Source organism: Propithecus coquereli, unplaced genomic scaffold, assembly GCF_000956105.1.
Source record: "Propithecus coquereli isolate 6110/MARCELLA unplaced genomic scaffold, Pcoq_1.0 Scaffold294, whole genome shotgun sequence".
NCBI lineage: Eukaryota > Metazoa > Chordata > Mammalia > Primates > Indriidae > Propithecus > Propithecus coquereli.
Window position 1 is genome coordinate 2,115,787 of NW_012148552.1, and position 12,712 is coordinate 2,128,498.

At 50.6% G+C, this 12,712-nt stretch overlaps 1 pseudogene; it reads left to right on the forward strand.

The window, feature by feature from the left end:
* Nucleotides 1-255: 255 nt before the first annotated feature.
* Nucleotides 256-12,712, forward strand: part of LOC105813911 — a 37,633-nt pseudogene continuing 25,176 nt past the window's right edge.

The window sequence follows — 12,712 nt, forward strand, 5'->3', positions numbered from 1 at the left end:
AAGGAGGCTGGCCTCCCTTCCCGGTTCCCGGGCGCCCTTCGGCCTGGGAAGCAGCGCTTGCCGGCCCAGCCCTGCCGCTGCAGCCGGGCCGCGCAGGTGTCCTGGTCGGACCCGGGCCCGCGCCCGCACCAGGCCAGCCAGAACGCAGCCTGGCAGCGCGAGTGACGGACACGCTGGCCACTTGCACCCCCAGCGCCGGGACAGGGCAGGCACACGGCGGTTCTCAGCAATATTGCCGAAGGAATCAAGGACTGCATGACTGCCCTGGAGAACCCCTCGCGGCACAGAAAGGAGAGGGGAAGGGAAAGGTGGAGAGATGGCGCCGAGAGCGCACAGGAGGCGGTCCGGGAAGACTACGAGCAGCCCAGCAGTGCCCACCGCTGCCGGCTCCGCCAGCCGCGCTTCCGTGAGTCCAGTCGGTAAAGAGACAAAGAGCCCTCATGCGTCAGACCCTTGGCTGCCCCGGCAGAGCAGGCGGTGTGAGCTTCACTGGGCCCCTTCTCCCAGGTCCCAGGGGCTCCGCCATGCGGAGCAGACACAGCAGGTCTGTGGCGCAGCTGAGGAGCTCCCGGAGTAGGAGACCCTGGTCTTACAGAAGGCTGCCAGCAAGCTTGGCCCTCCGTCCCTCTGGAAAGACACACTGTCTTTGTTACCCTGGAATTTCTGCAAGGAGAAATGTTTCTGAATCTCTCCACAGGGAGTCACTGTCTTTCTGCCACCAAGGCCGTCTGCTGTGCAGCATCCTTGAGCATCCATTGAGAGCTCAGATGTGCACCCACACCCAGACCGCGGAGGATCATCTAACAAAGGGCTCCTGTGACTTGGCTTGGGGCAGGGCCCCTAAGAAGCAGAGATTCCAAGACATATTTGGAAGACCTGACAGACGAACAGATCTTCATCCCATTGCCCAGGGTACTGTAAAGGCCAAACCTTAGGGAGTTCAGAGCTGCACAGGGTGTCAGAAGCTACGGGCCAGGGACAGCCTTGCAAAGCTTTCCCTGAAACCGCAACAGACCGAGGTTCTAACATGATTCCCAGGCGTTTACTCTGCAAGCAGTGGGAGGCAGCAAGCAGAGGAGGGCAGAGGATGCTTCAGTACCGACTTAAAAGGGCCAGTTCCCAAGGGCCAGATGGAATGTTCTGGACAACTGAATGGACAGATATGTCCTCCCAGCACCTCACACTGTGGAAGATCCCTAGAGGATTTTAGAGGGGATATTTTGTCTTGAATCACTTTCAGGACAAATAGGGATTTTAACCACCTATTGTTTTCAAAGTCTGTTATTGAGCTGCTGATCTCAGCTGCTGTGGGTGCAGCTCAGGGCTCGTCAGCAGCGGCTGCACTGGAGGCACAGCTCTGGGGCTGCCCCCTTGTCCTGTCAGCTCAGCTACCCCTGCACACGTCTCTCCCTCCATAGTTTAGTTTGTATTATATCTCACAAAAGTGTCCATCCAGAATGGACTGAAAATAAAATTGAAAGGAAAAAATAGCAGGTTCTTCACCACAGATGGTTTGAGAAGTGCTGGTCTGGACCTGCCCTACCCGCCAGAATGTTCCGCAGCTACGGAAACCTGCTATTCCTGCCACAAACAGGACAGGTAGCCACCCGTCGCCCAAAGCACTTGGAATGTAGCTATGCATCTGGATCTGAATGTTCCATTTTATTTAATTTCAATTAAATGTAAATAGCCACGTGTGACTAGTGGCCATAGTGATGGACGCTGCAGTCTGGAGTGCAGGCACGAACTCGAGAGCCCAACTCTGCTGCCTGCTAGCTTTGTGCCTTGCCTTTTCCAAGCGGTGACCTTATCTTAAAATGTGGGTGAAGGTAGAATCATCCACATAGAGGACTCCTGAGGCCTAATGAACTCATCCACGTTGGGTGCCCAGCGCCTGCCTGGCACACGGCTACCACACAGCAAGACCCGATGAGGACCGGGACTATAACAATAGCGATGCTAGTGACACCACAGAGAGAGAATCCCAGAGGTCCTCTGCAAGAGTTGGGGGAGCAGGCGCCTGGCTATTAGGTAAGAAAAGGGATGGGCCACGCAGCTTGGGCCTGGAGTGTGGGCGACAATGGGGTGCTGAGGCCTGTGTCTGGCTGTACCTGAGAGCACAGGCCTGTGAGAGGCGATGCTGGGTCCTAAGGGCCTTGCAGAGGACAGTGGATGCTCAGCACCGAGGAGGGGCCCCGAGCACCACGGGCTGTCGGGCAGCTGTTATCTTGGCAGCCGTGCTCTCCGAGGCTGTGTCCAGCATCCAGCTCATTTGCCCCAATTCATAACACATGCATTTTGGACATGTTTATCAAGTAATCTGGATCAAAGAATATATTTGTCTAAATCATCTGAAAATTTACATCAAAAATATTTTCTTAACCTATATGTCAAATATGTCTAGTTTCAATCAGGAGATGCAAACCATGACATAATTTAAACAAGGAAGATTGGTTTAATAGAAAGAAATGTCAAGCTATTTCTTAGGAAATAGGACAGGAGAGTATCTATTGAGGTAGAAAGAGCTCTATAGGGCACCTAGAGTTGTGGCTGAGCACCTGAGGAGGACACACGTCGAGGGGGCCTGAGACCTCTATGAAGAAAGAATGACGGCACCGACCGGATGGTGGAGAATTTTGCTGGGTTTCCCAGGCCAGAGCTGGTCTATGGCCGCTGGACAGGTGGGAAGACCCTACGTGGCACAGGAAAACTGAGGCCAACGAGCAGGCAGAGTGAGTAGGAGCATGCTGCAGGGGTGAGGCCTGAAGCTCTCCAGGACACAGGCAAGGGAGGCTGACAGGCAGGGTGCCCGGTGGATTGGGGCCACCTTCTATAGGTGCCCAGCACACTTCTGTGCATGCTTGGGCCGGGCAGCTCTGGGCCCCTGTGTGGGGCAAGGGTCCAGCAGTCAGCCTTCTGGATGGCCAGCCAGGAGGGGCCACAGTGTACCTGTACAGAGAGCAGTGACCTGGGCCAGGTCAGGCACAGTCCTATGTTGTCTGCTGTCTTTGGCTACCCCAGCACTGCCCACACCAAGAGCCACAGAAAGCATTGTAGCAACATGCTGGAGAGGGCTGCATGCACCCTGCGTGCACCCAACACTGGAGAAACCACATTGTGGAGCAGCAAAGACACATGCTTGCCAGGACCCTGGCAAGTGAGCCATGAGAGCTGGGAAGGAAAAGCCCTACTCTCTACAATGTTTCCCCAGCACTACCTTCTACTGACAATCCTTAACATCAGACAGCTGGCAAAGGAAAACTATGGAAGAGGCCCACCTCCATTTTCACAGGTCAGGCAATGAAGGGTGAATTTGGAGCTGAGAGCAAATAAATTGACAACTGGCAAAACACAGCCTATGATGGCCACCTACCAGCCCCACCCACCCATGATACTCTTAAAACATTTCCTGGGACCTTATCTGTGATCTATGAAAAGCACTGTTTTCAAGGACAGGAGAAGCATTCCTTGGTAAATATCCTTCCATGGATGAAACAATCAGTGCAATCATCACCTCGCCATCAGTGAATTCTCAACAGAGCAGACCAGGCCGAAGCTGTGCAACCAAAGAAGACGCACTGCAAATATTTTCCCCAACTGGGAGCTTAGCTCAGAATACTATGGACTCAACATCTCCCAATGCCAAAATTTACCCTGTAGCAAATAACCCAGGACTAAATACCCTATGACCTAAAAGTTAATAATTCTTTCTATATGATATAGAGAGGGGGTACAAGTTTCAGTAGTAGTATGGAAAATACTGCAAAATCTTTGAAATCAATAAAACTAAGCAGTTTATAAAACACTGTGGTTTATATTTAGGTGTATTCTTGCATGTTTTCTGTTTCCTTAAATAGCTAAAACAAATATCACATTTTCTGAAAAGTAAGGGGGAATCCAATAAACTAATAGAGAACATTGCTATCATGACTCATAAAAATTTTTGGAATAAAAATATACTATGAATATTCATAGAAGTTGTTATTCTTGGATCTTCAGCAACATTAAATATGCAATATAATTACACCTCTATTTCCTTTTAATATTTCTCCCTGCTTAATTTATAAATCGTTGACTTTTCCACATTTTCCTTTTCAGTTATTTAAATGGTACGGTAAGCTTGATGTCAGCTAGTTGTAACTAAAATATTATCTATGAGCACTTTCAAGCCAGATTGTCATCATCAAAGCAAAGGAAAGATGAGGCAATTTTGGAGAAAGCTCAGTGCCAAATCAAATCACTTAGATAAACACTTTAATTTTATATTTTTCTTCAACTAACTTTAAAATATGTGGGTGATTAATTTTATACAGGGATTCCATTGGCGTGGTACAAAATCAACGTAAACACAAATAGGGAGCCAAGAGGACACAGGAGAGCCCTGAGGTGGGTGCTTCCCGCGGCACTGGCTGCGCTCTCTCCCCACCTGGGTGGGTGTGCTCAGCGCCCACAGTGCGGCCGACAGTGCCCTGATCACTCCAGGGCCCGGGTGGACAACATGCGGCCTCACACCGCCTGCTGCCACCGCCTGTTTACCACGGTAAACACGTGATCAGTCAGTGCACAGCCGCGGGGTGGGGGGAAGGTAAGAGTGTCGAGGGTGTGGGGTGGGGAGGGAGGTGGGCAGTTTCATGGTGATACCCACCCCGGGGTCTGAATGACTGAACTTGTGACATGTTCCAAGGAACCCAGAAGGCAGAAGCCCTACTCAGGAAGGGGGAGGGTTCCCCACCTGTCCAGGATCCTTGGTGGGGAGGAGAGAATGGTATGCCCGCCGTCAGGGAGGTAGGCCTGGTGCCCTGCTCTCGCCAACTCCAGCTGAGCCCCATGGCTGAGGCAGGTCCTTGGGTCCAAAGGAATGTGCCCACCTTGAGCCTGAGATCATCCTTCTAGAACATGCTTTGGTTGCCGGACTTGGGAACTCCTGAGTCCAGAGCCCTTAAAGATCTCTTCCCTTTTCTGCCCCAAGCACTAAGTGGGGAAAGGAAAGGATTAAGGGCACGGGCGGCAGTCGGGCAGCGTTTGGCTGTGCAGACCAGCTGCTGGGCTATCCATGGGCCTCCCGGCTCAGAGGCAGGTGGGGCAAGAAGAGGCTCCTGGGGGCGTGGGCTCCTTCCCTGCATCCTTGCCCGCCGGCGCCTGCCCACTTCAGCCTCTCTCGCAGGGTCTTGCAGGAGCTGGCCAGGAGGATGTGGTGGGAAGCCACTGCTTATTTTCAGCAGGGACCAACGAGAGTTGCCTGGACCTTGAGCCTACACACATTCACTCTGTAAACATGGCCTGAGTGCTCAGAGGCAGGAAGCACCACAGACAGCATGAGGGGAGCCACAGCCTGGGTTCCCAGAGTTCAACACCCAGCAGGGAAGACAGACCCGGAAGAATCATTACACACATGGAGCGAGCTTCTGCGGATGGTACAGCACGAGGGCTCGGTCGGGGCGGGCTTCCGGGATGCTTGGCTGACGTGGGGATGCGCGTGACAGCAGAGTCAAATGGGACCTGAACACGGAAACAGAGCCGGTTGTGGGGACGAGACATCCAGGGCTAGAACACAGCACAGCCTTGAAGCAGGAAAAACCTGGAGACTTCCCGAAGCTGAAAAAGAGACAGTACCCTCAGGCAGGAGGGTGCAGAGTGACATTAAGGAAGCCCGAGCTCGGACACTGAAAGTGGGTGTTAGCACCAGCTAACTAGTCTGCATTTTTAATAGGTCACAGACCACGGTGTGTAAGGGTGGGAAGGGATAACAGCACATGCAGATGTCCTTACTCACAGGTGAGGGCTAAACGTGCGCGCGCACGGCGGGGGGCGCACGGGGCGCGGGGTGGGGGTGGGGGCTGGGTGAGCAAAATCCCCGGATGGTGCCGCGCGCCTGCGGCTGGCGGGCGCCCTGGGGCCTGGCTTCAGCACTGCGCAAAATATCCACGGAACCCCACCCATTGTACAAATAAAATTTTAAAAAGCAAATGCAGAAAGATGTTCAGAAAGCGGTGCGAGGTAAAAGGGCGACGGAGGGTGTCAAGGCGGGGAGCGAGGAAGGTGCCCTCAGTCTGGGACATAGCGGGCACGCGGTGACTATGCGTCGAAAAGGCGGCTGTGACTCCTGTTTACAGCGGAGGAGACAGACGTTGGAGAGAGGCTGAGCCGGACGCGCAGGGCGCAGGGAGGGTCGGGCGGGGCAGTGCCCTCAGCACTGGTGCGGGGCGGCTCAGCGCGACCGGAGTGTCCCACCACCCGCGCCCCGTGCGGCTCGGGCAGCAGCGGTCCGGAGGGGAGCCTTCCCCGCGGACAAGACGTGTCTGGCCTGGGCGGACGAGGAGGAAAGTGGTCGCCGACCCGGAGGCCGCGATTGCAGAAAAAAATCAGATGCGTTATGTGCTCCATCTGCCGACCCGCCCTGTCAACCGCGCACTTGTGCCCAGCAGGCGCCCTGTGATCACCCGGCTCCTGTGACCCAGACTGTGACAGTCGCCGCAGCTGGGGCGCACTGATCCACGCACTCAGGCTAGCTGCTGCAACAACAAAGCCCCAAATCTCACTGCTCAACACAGCGCGTTTATTTCTCACTTTCACACAACCAAGGCAGGTGGTGGGACACTCTAAGACTGGATTTAGGGACCAGGCTCCTTCCCTCTTTGCACCTCCTTCCAAATGAGCCTCCCAGTTTTCCGCCTGAGAGAGAAAGGAATGGTCAAGAGCTGAGAGACTTTGTGGTGTGGGCGGTTAACCGGCAGTCGGGGACACGGCCCCGCCCAATGCAGAGGTGCTGGGAAGCCTGCTTTCTCCTGCACCCGGGAAGAGGACAAAGGAGGTATTATTGGAGCACCAACTGACTTGGCCAGACACCTCCGGCCTCCTGAACATTCCTCTGTCCGTGCCTAGAATACTCTCAGGCGCACCCCCAAGGACCAGCCACAGTTCCACTAGTCACTGCATCCAATGCAAAGGCCAGGACTCCCAGGCAATCCCACTCCATGGGCCGGATGCCTGCTCTCAGTGCTGCCACCTGCCAACTAGAGGGACAAGTGGTTGCTCTCCTCCCTCCCGACATGCAAACACAGGATGACTGCAACAAATACAGCCATTCCCAGAAAGAGTGGGAGACACCCTCCCCCCACACCCCCCTCCACCCACAGGGACACTTGACTCCTGCAGGGTAGGCATTCCTAAGTTCCTCTGCCCGGGGACTCCAGGAAGTCCTCATGGTCTGTTCATCCCGGGGACCCCTGGATCTGCCCTTGTGGGCCTTCTTCCTTGCTCATTAGTCTCCAGTATCTGAACTGGGTGTTGGGGAGTATTCCATCATAGGATCTACATAGCCTTGGATCTTTCTGCTTGCTATAGACTGAATGGCTGTGTCCCCCAAAAATCCATATTTGAAATCCTAACCTCCAATGTGATGGTGAGTCCTGCGGTGGGTGATTAGGTCTCAAGGGTGGAGCCCTCACGAATGGGATTAGTGCCCTTATGAAGGGGACTTTGGAGAGCCCCTCACCACTCAGGCCATTGAGGACACAAGGGGAAGATGGCAATGACCAGAAAATGGGCCCTCACCAGACACCACATATGCCAGCACCTAGATCCCAACCTTCAGAACAGTGAGAAATAAAATTCTGTTGTTTATGTCACCAAGTTTATGGTATTCTGTTGTAGCAGCCCAAAGCGACTAAGACCACGCCCATGCACCAAAGACTTTTTGTATTAGGTTTATAGCTTCTTTGGCAATATAATTTCTTCAGAATCTTTGAGGGCATCTGATCTATTTGCTTCCAAACAGTTCCGTATGCCTGTAACCACACCCAAAGCATTTTCATAGACAAAGTTTTCAAACCTTCTTTTTCTTTTCTTTTTTTTCACTTTCTCATGCACTTGCCAGTTGCTCCATGAATTAATATAAATATATTGGAGACAGAAAACGTCTCAGGAGTTTTTCAGAGCTTTGCCCTGAAAGAATATGTGAACGTGTTGGTTTGCATATCGAAAGCTGTTTCACCTCAGGAGGGCATCTCTGAAAGATTGGTAGCGGCTGCATCCCACAGTGGCACCGCGATTCTCAGACCTGGGGCTCGCACTTGTTTTGTAAAGCAAGGCAGGTCTGCTAGGATCCACAGTAGGGGAGCTGATCAAAGAATGCCCACCCCGAACAGACAGCCACCTGTGGCTAAAAGCAATTAGCCCAAGGGACAGTTCCTGCTTAAACTCCGGACTACCTGTCTCCATCCACAATAACCTGATAAAGAAAATATGGAGCCAATATATCTCTGTTTAACCCCTCTGTTAAAGTGATAAATTTACCTTAGAACTTAGAAGTTAGCCTTTGAACAATTTTGTAACCATTTGTTCACGTAGAAAGAGTTAGTTATGGGATCTGAAGAAGCCTTTTGAAAAAGTGTTAACCTAAGAGGAACTACCTGTTGTTATGCAAATCTGTTACCCCTGGCAACCGATCACTGTGCCTGTAAATGCCCGTGTAAAACTTTACTCATGGCCTCTGAGATTGACGGAGAAATCCAGGCCCCCTGAGCACCTGCTTTGCTTATAATCTTTATAAATCTATAAAACTATGCCTTCGTCTCTGTGTATTTTTTTATTTCCATTATTTCCCATTTTCTATTATTTTCTTATCCTTTGCAATGACCCTACCAAAGGGACCCAATTTTTTGCTGGGAGCATGGCCTTCTCCCTGCAAACTAGCGTAGTCAGCAGGATAAGACAGGATAATTTTTCTACAGGGTCTTTTTTGGTAAAGTGGCTTCGCCTTGAGCGGAGAGGATCTCTGTATGTGTTGCAGGGGACCTGGAGAGGGCTTCGAGCCAAGACACCCGGAAGGAGAGAGGTGAGTACTCCAGGGATTGAATTAAAGAAATAAGAATTGATATTATACTTAGGGTAACAAATGGGGAAGAACTTCTTATGCCGAGTCAGACTCAGTCTTTTCTTTTAGCGAGACGGAGAACTCTGTCCTAAAAAAAAGTGCAGTGAGAAATCCGGGGCCTGCTTTTTGTACGGAGGAGGAGGTTGTTTAGGACCTTCCGTCTGCATCAGGCCAGGATTAGAGAGAGCCAGTAGAGATGGCCGTCGGCCCTGAGCATGGGTCGGTAGAAAAAATAGAGGCGCGAAAAGATTTTAAAGTTGAACTTTCACTCAAAATAGTAGCTAGAAACAAGCTTTCGCCTGTGGAGCCATTGCTTTCTAATGCAAATGGCTCCCAGAAGCGTGGTCTGCCCTTAAGAAAGGCTGTTAGACAAACCCCTAAAAAACAAACTAAGGTCTCAAAAGGTATAAGAGAAATGCAGTTAAATGAGAATTTAAAAACATATCTTTATCCTATTGCTATAGTACAGCAGAGCTCGGATTCTCATGATCAGGAAGGGGTGGCGCAAACACCGCGAAGCCCACGTCGTATTCATGAGCCCATTCCATTTAAAACGCTCAAAAAATTAAAACAAGTCTGTGTCTCATATGGTACAAAGTCTCCTTACACCAAGGGCTTGCTTAAAGGATTGGCTCAAACAAAAAGATTAATTTCTTGGAATTGGGAATCTCTGGCACGAACAGTTTTACCTCTGTCTAAATTTTTACAGTTCACGACTTGGTGGAGGGATAAAACCCACCAACAGGCGTGGCTGAATCAATCCTGAGATCTGCCAATAAATATCTTGGCGGCAGGAATTACAGGACAAGGAAACTGGTTTGGCATAAACGCTCAATTAAAATATGATAATCAGGCTATTGCTCAAGTCCGGCAGTGCTGTATTAGAGCATGGAAAAAGATAGCTTCTCCTGGGAAAACTGTGCCTTCCTACATAAATGTTAAACAAAATGCTAATGAACCTTAATGTGGATTTTATCGCTAGGTTGCAAGATGTTGTGCAAAAAACGATTAGTCCTCCAGATTTAAAAAATATGATGTTATACATGTTGGCTTTTGATAATGCTAATTCGGAGTGTCAGCGGCTTTTAAGTCCGTTAAAATTAAACAACGCACTGCTCAAAGAATACCTAAAAATTTGCCCAGAAGTCAGGTCAGACGCATGTAAAATGCAAATGTGGGCTGAGGCTATTGGGGAAAAGCAATCCCAGAGGACAAAGAACTTCCTCTGGGTGTTTTAATTGTGGCCATAAGGGTCATTTGAAAAAAGATTGTAAACAACCTTCTGGAGCATTTAACAATGGCCAGTCTACTGCTCTTGTTCCCGGACACAGAAGAGTTAATCCCGGGCCAGAGCTCTCTTACATTAAAAAGAATTTCAGTGCATTTGGATGTCATTAATTCGGACTATTCAGGAGAAATTTCAGTTATGATGAGTTCCACTTCTGATTATTATATTCGGGCTGGAGATCGTATTGCACAACTTCTGATATTACCTTATATACAAATTGGAAAATCTAATATTCTAAGACAAGGGGGTTTTGGAGGTACTGGAACTAAAGTATATTGGCAAACTTTTATTAATGACCAGAGACCTCAATTAGAAATTAAGCTAAATGGCAAATCTTTTGTTGGACTTGTAGATACTGGAGCTGATGTTACAATTATTTCTAAAAGTTTTTGGTCAAAGCCTTGGCCTTTACAACAAGTTCCTACAGTACTTACTGGAATTGGAACTATGACTAATATATTTCAAAGTCAACACATTTTAAATTGCTCTGGCCCTGATAAACAAATCGCCACTTTAAAACCTTATGTGGCTGACATTGCTATTAATCTATGGGGAAGAGATTTGTTACAACAATGGGGCACTTATATACCTAATATGTCTGCTCCTGCTAAACAAATGATGCTTAATATGAATTATAATCCTTGTTTTGGTTTGGGTAAAAAAGGCCAAGGGGCTAATACTTTCATGGCACCAAAAGCACATTCCTCTCGGCATGGTTTAGGCTATCCAAATTTTGGATAGCGGCCACTGCTGCTGAAGAGTACCACTATGCACTGCTTTAAATTGGATATCACAAAAGCCTATATGGACAGAGCAGTGGCCGCTCAACCAAGAAAAATTGGGTGCTCTTCAAATATTAGTAGAAGAACAACTATAAGCAGGACATATAGAGGAGTCCACCAGTCCGTGGAACTCCCCTGTATTTGTTATTAAAAAGAAATCTGGTAAATCACAAATGTTAACTGATTTAAGAAAGATCAATGCAATTATACAACCAATGGGAACTCTTCAGCCGGGATTTCCATCTCCGGCTATGATCCCTAAAGATTGGCATATTATAATAGTAGATTTAAAAGATCGCTTTTTTACAATTCCTTTACAAATATCTGATAGAGAAAAATTTGCCTTTACCGTACCTGCTTTAAACAATCAACAGCCAACTAAACGGTACCAATAGGAAGTCTTGCCTCAGGGCATGCTTAATAGCCCAACCCTGTGCCAACATTTTGTCAATCAGCCTTTAGAAATACTAAGAAAATGGGGGACTCCGGGAGATGGCGGATTAGGGGTTATCTGCTGGCTCTCTGCTCCCAGAGTGGGAGGTGAAGAACACGGACACCCACACGCGAGTGAGGCGCTCCCCTACAGGATTAGCTTCGTGAATCTACAGAGAAGCAGCGAGGGACAAGCAGTCCCGCGGATAGAATAAGGTTAGCTGGATAAGCGGTCGCAAATTACCGGAGAGTTGGGACAAAGGGGAAAGGCAGCGCAGGAGGGCCACGCCCCGCGGCGGGCTTGCCCGGGCAGTGCGATCTGACTCACAGGAAGACGACTCTTCCATCACCAAACCCCACTCCCACGGAGGCAGGGAGGTGCCAGAGGTCAGTGCGAAGTGGTAGCACAGACTGACAAGCGGTGGGGAGCCGAGACCGGAACAGGGTCCATTTCGAAAGCGCAGGAGCGTGGTGCTGGGTCGGCATCGGAGGGGAGGGACCAGCCCGAGCACACGCTCCCTGGATTGGACGCCGCCCGAGCCCACAGGGGAGAGTTTGGAGGCAGCTTCTTGCCACAGGAGACCACCAGGACTAGATCGGAGGAGGGGAACTCCATAAAAGAGGCTCTACCCGCGGAAATCGCTGAAAGTTCCGTGGGCGCTGGGAGGGACACAGCACAGAGTCCTCCCGCGTATTGGTCTGAGTCGCTGTGGGTAGGGTGCGCTGCGAGCTCAGTGTGCGGTCCTAGGACGCAGCTCTGGGAATAGGCAACGGCGGACCCTGGCTCCGGATGCCCTCCCGGTGCAGTCGGCTTCAGCACTGACTAGCAGGGGGTGGGCAGCTGCAATTCGGGAACCCCAAAGCCTGCGACTGCGGGGACTTGTTGCCGGGCATCCGCCTGAGTCATAGCCGCTGTCTCTGCGGCAGAGCTGGTCGCGCCCTGCGAGGAGAGTAGCGCGCGCAGCCACTTTTTCTCCCGAATCTGCGGAGTCTGTCGCAGCCGCAGACTCAAGCCCCGCCTCCGAAAGGGCGGAAAAGAGAGAAAGAGCAATATTGCCGCGGAGTTTCCAGGCGGTCTCCAGAGGCCCTGTTGCACTCAGTCGCTGGCGCTGTCCGCAAAATGACCGGGGAACTGAGAGTGCACTGATGGAGACTGCTTATAGAACTGTGATCCAGGACACATAAGTCCCCCTCTGCCCGGAGATTCGACCTCTGCCCCCAACACACCGTCCTAAAGGGCCGGCCTCTGCCACTAGGCGGAGTAAAGGGGCCATTTTTTTTTCTTTTAAATTTTTTTGTATAGTTGTGATCCGAGACGACATAACTAGCCCCTCC